Genomic DNA, 9169 nt, shown 5'->3' on the forward strand with positions numbered 1-9169 from the left:
TTCCTCTCAGAAGGCCCTTAAAGTCTGCACATTCCTCTGGGCCACTTGCAGAATCTTTTGTATCATGACCGAAATATTTATTAGGCGAAACTTGTATGAGCATAGTGATGTGGTTCTAACCCCCTTAAATGCTTTCTCAACACGCCATGAAATCCAAACTCAGGATGTGGGATTCAGGATGAGGAAGAAACTGGATGGGTTGGAGGGGACAGGCAGATGTCTAGAGAAGACACTGAACTGCCACTTTAGATGTAAAGAATGGCAAGTGCCTTGGGAATACTCAGGTGGTGATGCCCCACAAATGGCTGCTGACAAAGAGTGTGGAGATCTGAAGAGGGTTAAGGTCAATGACAGAGGCAGAGGGGACTTCAGCTGGAAGTTTGCATACAGAGAAAGTAAATGAAGAAGAATTCATCAGTGTATGGAATCACATGTGAAGTGAGAGGAGAAAGAGTGCAGTGAAACAGCCTAAGAAAGAGGGACCAAATTCAGAAGTGAATCATGAGAGCAGAAGGCTCTAAAGCCAAAGGAGGTTAACATCTCAAGGAAATACCTGTCAACCAGTGTCAAATACCACAGAGCAGTCAGCAAGGGCAAGAACAGAAGAGAGGTCACTGGATTTGCAATCCGCACATCACTGGTGATGTTTCCCAGAGCAAAAGAGCAGAGTGATGTGGGAACTAGTTCCTTCATGGTTTTGGCCAGAGTGTTTACTAATAAATCTCAATTCCTTTTATAGTTCTGATTTAATTATTTCCTGTCAAGGATTACCAGTTCTTATATTATATGTATGTTATCACTGAACATTAAGAAACTTTGCTTTTTGAAGGGTTCCCTCAGTAAGAACCAAAATGTAGCTGGATGTCTTTTCTCCCTACCCCTCAGCTTTCCCTACACTCTAACTTCCGAGGCGACCCCAGTATTATTTTTCGGGGTTTGTGGTGAGCCTCTGGTATATGGTGGCCACTCAAGGAAAGTTTGCTCAATGAATGTGAATGCAAGGACTTTAGGAAGTGGGTGGGAAGAAAGTCTTCTCTCATACAGTAAATACGTAATATTTACTATAGTAATATGAAATATAGCAAATATGTTCTCTTTCAAAATTAAATATAACCAGGGAATAGCTGTACCCTGCAGTGCAACATGATGAAGTGTGGGCTTAGGAGTCAGATAGAGCTGAGGACTGAATCCCAGCTATGGATGTCTGTAAAACGGGGTCATATTCCTCACTTCATGGGGCAACTGGAGGAACTGAACTAAATAACATATGTAAAGACCCCATCATCGAGCCTGCAAAGAGTAGGAGCGTGGTAACTAGTAGAGGTCATTATCAGTATCAGCTATTAGTCATCTTATAAGCTGTTTATTCAGATAAGATAGAAAACGACAATAACTCTCTATATAAGTTGGGCAGGAAAACCTCACCTTTCATCTAGAAAGATCTAATCACCCACATTTACCTCAGCGGGCGCAACTCCAACCAACCTACGGAAAGTAGGTGCGGTGAAGAAGGCCCTCTTAGCGTCTGCTGAGCCATTTCTCTGACTTCTGACAGGGTGAACAGCGTACATTAGGAAGAGTTGTTACACGTTAAAAATAAATAAGTTGATTAAACATTGAAACTTTGCACTCCTAGCCACGGAAACGCTGAAGTCCCGCCAGGTCACTCAGCACGCTTTGCAAGGCATTAAGGTGGCGATGGGGTGAGGGCAAAAGGGAGAGAGGGGAGGTGACCACACGTACCGGGGTGCCAGATAGGGAAGCCTCCAGCTTGACGGCCAAATCATTTTAAAAAGCGACATTTTCCCCTCGTCCCTTCGGCTCCCCTCCTAGAGAGCTGGACAGTCACACTCCACGGCCCAGAGTGAGCGAGTCCCAGGCCTGGGCCCGCAGGGGAGGAGCCTGCCGCTGGCCCCTAGCAACCCTCCCTCCCTCGGGGGGGCGAGGTCTCCTTCGCCCCGCAGACCCCGCCCCGCCCCGGCTCCGCCCCTCGGCCGGTGGCCCCGGGGCGACAAGGGGAGGAGCTCGGCGTCTGGAATCGCGCAGCGCACGGGATCGTGCCCCGCAGCCTGGTTCCCGGCCGCAGGTCGGAGCCTGCAGTGCAGTTCGCGGTAAGTGAATACGTCGCGGCCCGACCGACGTCCGGCCCCGGGCGGGAGAGCCGGCCGCCCTGGCCCCGGCAGGGTGGGCGCGAGTCCGCGGCGCCCCGGGCACCTTCCCCGAGCCTGGACTGCCCGGACTGCAGCGCGCCGGGCGGCCCGGGGCGGGGATCCGGGGAAGGCCGAGGGGAAAATCGGGGACTAGTTCCTGGGGACTGACCCCTTCGCCCTGTCCCCAGCCTGTGCTGAGCCGAGGACAGGTCTTGGGGACTGGAAATGGCTCTCCTAGGCCTTCTTTGTCTGGGCTGTGCGGGCCGCCCAGAGTCCACGCTGAGACTGTTCCGGCCGACTGAACTGGGGAGTCCTAACCTCAGGGAGGGTGTGCGGGCCTCACCGGGGAGTCCTCGCCGAGCTGGGGGTGGCGGGATAGGGAAATCCTCGGAGGTTCTGACAGATCGGGGAAAACACACCAAGTGGTAAGGGGAAAACGGAGTGCGGGGGGAAGAGACCCTCAGTGGAAGGGGTGGGGATAGAGCCCATCCTAATAGATTCAGAGATCCAGGAAGGAGCACGGGCTGCCTTTACTAATTCAGCCAGCACATCAGAATGGCACATCTTCCTTCCTGCCACATATAGAACCCTCCTTACAGCGGTGTGTGTGTGTGCGTCTTGGCGGGGATGGGGGTAGGGAGTCGGGGACAGCCTCTAGGGTAGCAGTACTCAAACTTTTCTGGGGGCGGTGCTCAAAAACCCCTTTAGACTCTTAAAAATCAGTATACTAAGGAACTTTTATGTGGGTTATATATTTCAATATTTGCCAAATATAACTAAAACTGAGAATATTTTACTATATTTAGTAATGCATTTAGACATAATAGTGGACGTATTGTACATATCTTTATGAAAATAACCATCCTTTTCAAAACAACGTTACTGAGAAGAGTGGCATTGTATTAATTATATTTTTGCAAATCTCTTTAATGTCAGGTTTAAGAGACAGCAGCTAGATTCTTTTTTTGTTTTTCATTTGCTTTTTCATCAGCTAGATTCTTATATCTGCTTCTGCATTCAGTCTGTTGCAGTATTACATGTCATGTAGCCTCTGGAAAACTCCACTGTGTACTCCGCAAAATGTGAGAGTGAAAATGTCAAATAGCATCTTGGCATTGTTACGAAAGTGGTTTTGACTTTGTGGATCCCTAGAGTCCCCTGCACCACACTTTGAGAGCCACCGTTGTAGGAAAAGCTTCAGAGGCTTAAATCATTGGGCCTGCTTCTTGTTTGTGATCCTTCCTCTGAATGGGGACACACACCACACCATGCATGGATGGTTAACCTCTGGTAGTTGCAACCAAGCTTGACCCCACTCAGGAAACCAAGAACTAGGTCCCCACATAAGGCATGATGAGCCCTGCTGGCCTCCTGAAAACTGTTAAGGCTCTCAGATGCCTTTGGTTATTTCCGTCCCTGCAGAGGTGACCTGTGTGTGAGTCCAGACTGTACCAGTGATGTGACACACAGGACCCACGCACTCGGAGACGTGCGCATGGGGACCCCATGCCAAGTGTGGAGGGGTTCGTGTGAGTTTGCAAGTGTTTGAGAAGAGATTTGCAAAAGAATAGGGAGGCGTGTTGTTGCCTTCCTGTCCTCCGTGATCATTTGTTTGTGGTTGAGCAGCCTTGAGTTTATTGGAATATGACTGGTGAGTAAGAGCACCCAGCCTTGGTGCTCTTTCACTTTCCACTTTCAGAGGGGTGTCCCTGTGAGTGGCCCTTCCTCAGCCTCTGCCAGAGCCCAGTGCCCTGCATGCTGCTGTGTGGTAGATGGGATCACTCACTGGATTACTTCCGTGGCTCCTTGTTCTGTCAGCACAAATTCCAGATAGAAATTACATACATATTTAGCCTTATAAATGTTTGGAAGACAGGCATACCAAACTATCAACAGTAGCCAGTTCTGGACAGTGGAGTCAGAAGGAAGGCAGGGAACTTATCTTTGTTACTCTTTGTGGTAACATATGTCTGCCTACCTTGCAGCATTCATGTATTGCTTTTACAACCTGAAAACAAAACAAAAAACTAAAATCCCAACAACCTATACTTTTTCAAGGAAGATAAGATTATTTCTGTTAGAATGTTACCATCACTCCCTCTCTCCTGATAAAACAAATTACTGCATCCTATTTCTAAACTAGTATATATGATACTAGTATATATTAACTCAAAATAATACTGAGAGAGAGAGCCCTCTCAGATCAAAGCATTTTACTGAACAATATTTGTTTGACATAAGCCCCTGTCCAAGGTTAGAAGCACCAGATCAGACTTTTAAAAAATTTTTTTTGAATTTTATTTATTTATTTTTATACAGCAGGTTCTTATTAGTCATCCATTTCATACACATCAGTATATACATGTCAATCCCAATCGCCCAATTCATCACACCACCACCACCCCACCACTTTTCCCCCTTGGTGTCCATATGTTTGTTCTCTACATCTGTGTCTCAATTTCTGCCCTGCAAACTGGTTCATCTGTACCATTTTTCTAGGTTCCACATATGTGTTAATATACGATATTTGTTTTTCTCTTTCTGACTTACTTCACTCTGTATGACAGTCTCTAGGTCCATCCACACAGATCAGACTGTTTTCTAATGGACTATTATGCAGCCCTTAAACTGATGTTGTAAAACGCTGTTTCATTAAATGCCATGAAGTACAGTTTTAAAATTGAAAAACATGTTACCCAAGACTGTTTCTCTGTGATCCTACCGTGACGAGGAGAGAAAGCATGTGCATGTATGTACAGATGTGCACACGCGTGGACAGAGGCAAAGGATGTGCCAAACGCTAGGTGGTTTTTCTCTTGGTGGCGGGGTACAGTGGGTTTTTAATTCTCTTCACTTTGCTTATTAATATTTTCTAGCAAGTACTAAACAAATATTAAAATTGACTTGACCGGACTTCCCTGGTGGTGCGGTGGTTAAGAATCCGCCTGCCAGTACAGGGGACACGGGTTCGAGCCCTGGTCTGGGCAGATCCCACACGCCACAGAGCAACTAAGCCTGGGCGCCACAACTACTGAGCCTGTGCTCTAGAGCCCGCGAGCCATGACTGCTGAGCTCCCATGCCACAACTACTGAAGCCTGCACACCTAGAGCCTGTGCTCCACAACAAGAGAAGCCACCACAATGAGAAGCCCGCGCACCGCAACGTAGACCCCCCTCGCCGCAACTAGAGAAAGCCCACGCGCAGCAACGAAGACCCAACGCAGCCAAATATAAATAAATTAAAAAATAATTTGACTTGACCAAAAATAACCCCTACAGTTATTTGTACATTAAGGGCAACATAGTTGGCTTTGTTTTTCTTAGACTGACTTAGCACCAACTTGGCCAGTAGCAGACCCCTGCTACTCCCTTCCTCCCAGTGGGAAATTGAGAAAGAAGTAAGGAGTGAGAGGCATGGGGAACCGAAAACAGCCCTTAGTTATGTTGTGCAGTGTCTACTTCCGCCTGGGGAGTCAGCTCCAGCCTCAGCCCTGCCCGTTCCCTCCAACTGACCTAGAGGTTAGAATGTTCTTATCGGATCAGCACCATCACCTGAGAAGCCATCAGCTGACCAGACTGAATGGCCTTCATTTCTTTTTTAGCCATTTTTAATGGAAAATTGCATACATCCAAAGAAGTGGAGAGTATAAACCCCCCGCTTCAACAATTATGAACATTAGCATTTGACCAGTCTTGTTTCATCGGGACCTTTCCTCAAACTCACTTCTTTTTTTCCCTCTTCCAGGAGTTAGCATCTTCATTTTCAACTGTATAAACTAACAAAGTATCTTTGTTGTGTCTTTTAGTAACAAGCATGTACTAACTGCTTTAACAAAATCTTAAAACTTCTGTCTTAATGTCAGCACAACCGAACCCCCGGGCAGACTTCGAACACTTGCTGTGTGGTCCCCCTTCTCTGCTTCTGCATTTCCTGTCCTCTCTGCCTTCTAGGCTAAATCAGTCTTCCCTCTTTCCTTCTTCCAATTCTCCTCTGTTAAGCCTTTCTCAACTCCCTTAGTTATAGCTGTCACTTTCCTCTGACCTCTCTTATGACCCTTAGCATATTATAGTTCTTTGTGAGCTTATCTCAGTCTCCTTAGATCATAATCTTCATGTAAAACAAGATTTTCCTTATCTCCCTTTCTCCTATGCTACTTAAAAATGCTTAATGCAAAGAAGATGCTCAAGACATAGATGCTAAATTAATTTAAATTGATTAAGTTCATTGGAGAAAAATTTTGATTACAAAAGAAATGCATTATGTTCAAAGGAAAAATTTCAGGTATTGCCTAGGACCACGAACATTTTATCTCACCTGCAAGATTTTTAAAGATTTTAAAGTACTGCAACAAAAAGAATCTTCAATTTGAGCCAGTATAAAGAAGACATCTTTTTTTTTTTTTTTGAGGAAAATGGTCTTTATGGTCTGTTGTCATTTTTTTCACATATATCTGGAGTGTTTAGGTCTTCTCTTATTCTAGAATGCTTTTTTTCCCTTGGTAGGGAAGAGTGACTCTGACAACATTAGAATATCTATTATGTTTTAAGATGTAGGTTTAAATCTTCAGTAGAAGAAACTGGCTATGTTTAGGGTCCACACGCCCCATGAAGTAAGTTGGTATCAATCTCATGAATAACGGCAGCTCATAGGTATAGAGTTGCAGCTCATAGGTATAGAGTTGCTCCCGGTGTTCACCATCTCTTCATCTGTTGCCTCCTTTAATTATCACAGTGGCCCTTGTGAGCTGGGCAGGGCAGTGCAGGGCAGCTGTTGTTGCCTTAAATCTGCAAAGAAGTAAACTGAGGCTTAGGCAGATAGAGGGAATCTTGTCTATGGCAGAAAGTGGCAGAGTCTGATTTTAAGTGTAGATTGGAAACCAAAGGGCTTTGGGATTGGATGTTGGGAACGTGCAAAGACGGGAAACTCTCTCTCCAAGCACTACATATATTTGGGGAGCCAGACCAGGTTCTCGAAGTAAGTATGTATATCCCACTGCGTAGAACTATCAAAGTGATATCACACTCTCTGAGCCAATCACTTCCCAGATTCCTCAGGTTCTGCTTTAGTCTTTGTCCTAGAAGTTAATCCACTTTCTGATGAATTGGCAAGGCTGCTGTGCGTGCATGCTGCTGGGGTTCTCTCTCATTCTCTTTTCGTGCCTTAAGAAGAAATCTGGGGAAGCCCATCTTTGAACAGTGTGAATTGCCTGAGCTGTTACTCAGACTGACGTGTATGGAACACTTAATTATTCCTTAGCCTCGTCATTCTTTCATGACCATTACTGTAAAATTACAAAGCAAATTGTACACATTGTGGCCTAGTTCATGAAGAAGACATGTTGGTCGAAGAAAGTGTCCTCCTACAGGATTGCCAGGTTTGAATTTTTGGTTGAGAAGCGGAGAAGTGAACAAATCATTGTGGATAGTCGGTTACATGCAAGAGCTACACAGATACGCGCAGGACAGTTCTATAATAGTGGTGGGATAAAGACCAGCCTCCAGACTGGTCTTAAGAATTGCTGTGTTTCATAAAAGCCTTATTTGCTTAGATAAGGAATCAGATACATTTTAAGGGTTGGTGATGCCTGGTGATGGGTTTTTGACATCAACCCATACTTTAAAAGTTATCTGTCATACAAATTTTGCCAAAATCAAGGATATTTTAGGGGAAATTAGAGGTTGACTATCTAGTCCTCGCATATGTACCTTAGAGTTTGCAGATTGTTTTAAAGTGCGATTTAACTTTTTTAATCCATTTGGTGAATGTGGGTTTTTGGATGAGGAGTGGCTATAAAATGCTATGCCTATTTGGAAGCAGCAGGGTGCGAGGAAGTTGGCCCTGACATCAGGGGCCCTGGGTTTCACTCCCAATCTGGCCACTTACCAGCCACAGGGCATTGGCAAGTTACCCTCTCTGATCCTCAGTCTTCTTATCTGTATAATGGGATGGTAGTCCCTATCTCACAGTTGCTGAGGGACCATATTAGACAATGTGGATAAGATATCTGGCACTCCACGGGCACTCGGCACATGTCAGCAGGCTGCAGTGCCTATGGAGTGATATAGCACTCATGGCAGAATGCCTGTCCAAACTTCTCTCAGCCCAGACCTCCTGAGCTCCTGGCACATATATGCTGCTGCCTGCTGTTCCTCTTCAACCCAAATTCCCCATGTCTAAAACGACATCCCGGTTCCCATTGGCTCTGCCAGTTTGCCTAAATGAGGAACACAGGAGCTATCCCAGATCTCTCTTTCTTTCTCACCCACCCTCAGTCCATTCTCCTTTCTTAACTCTCCCTGGGATTTATGGCCCCTGCCCCCTTCTTCCGACTTGATGATTGTAATAGCACCATAACCTGCCTCCCTGACACCCATCTAGCATCCTTCTCCCAAGTCAGCTCTTACCACTACCAGAGTGATCTCTGAAAATCAAATCAGGTCTTGAAGATTCCAGCTTAGAATCTTTTAATGTGCTTCCTTGTCTTCAGGATAAATCTGAGCCTTTCTGCGAGGTCCCTCATGATGTGGACCCCGCCCCTCCCTTTCCCTCTCCTCTTACCCTGCCCGTCGTGAACCCTGTCCTTCGTCCACATGGAACTGCTTTATGGCTCCCACAGGGTCACGCTTCCGTACCTTTTTTTTTTTTGCGGTACGCAGGCCTCTCACTGTCGTGGCCTCTCCCGTTGCGGAGCACAGGCTCCGGACGCGCAGGCTCAGCAGCCATGGCTCACGGGCCTAGCTGCTCCGCGGCATGTGGGATCTTCCCGGACCAGGGCACGAACCCGTGTCCCCTGCATCGGCAGGCAGACTCTCAACCACTGTGCCACCAGGGAAGCCCTTCCGCACCTTTACATGTGCTGTTTTCTCTGCCCGGAATATTTTTTCCCCAACTCCTTCCCTCAGTGTAGTTCTGGAAGGTTTGTGCATGGCGTGCCTGTCCCTGGAGGTCTTCCTGACCCCCTCCGATGCTGGATTAGGTGCTATCCCTAGATGCTTCTTTTTTTTTTTTTTTTTTTTTT

At 46.3% G+C, this 9169-nt stretch overlaps 1 protein-coding gene across 2 annotated transcripts in view; it reads left to right on the forward strand.

The window, feature by feature from the left end:
- The first annotated feature begins 2022 nt into the window (after positions 1–2022).
- The window catches only part of ACO1 (aconitase 1), a 65085-nt gene continuing 57938 nt past the window's right edge, over positions 2023–9169 (forward strand). The window contains exon 1 of one of the 2 annotated variants that reach the window (XM_024753801.1): positions 2023–2111. The gene's annotated coding sequence lies outside the window, so the exon portion shown is untranslated. The remainder of the gene's footprint in view (positions 2112–9169) is intronic. The other variant, XM_024753802.1, reaches the window with a different exon arrangement.

This window comes from Neophocaena asiaeorientalis, unplaced genomic scaffold (genome assembly GCF_003031525.2).
Source record: "Neophocaena asiaeorientalis asiaeorientalis breed wild unplaced genomic scaffold, Neophocaena_asiaeorientalis_V1.1 scaffold220, whole genome shotgun sequence".
NCBI classification, from domain to species: Eukaryota; Metazoa; Chordata; class Mammalia; order Artiodactyla; family Phocoenidae; genus Neophocaena; species Neophocaena asiaeorientalis.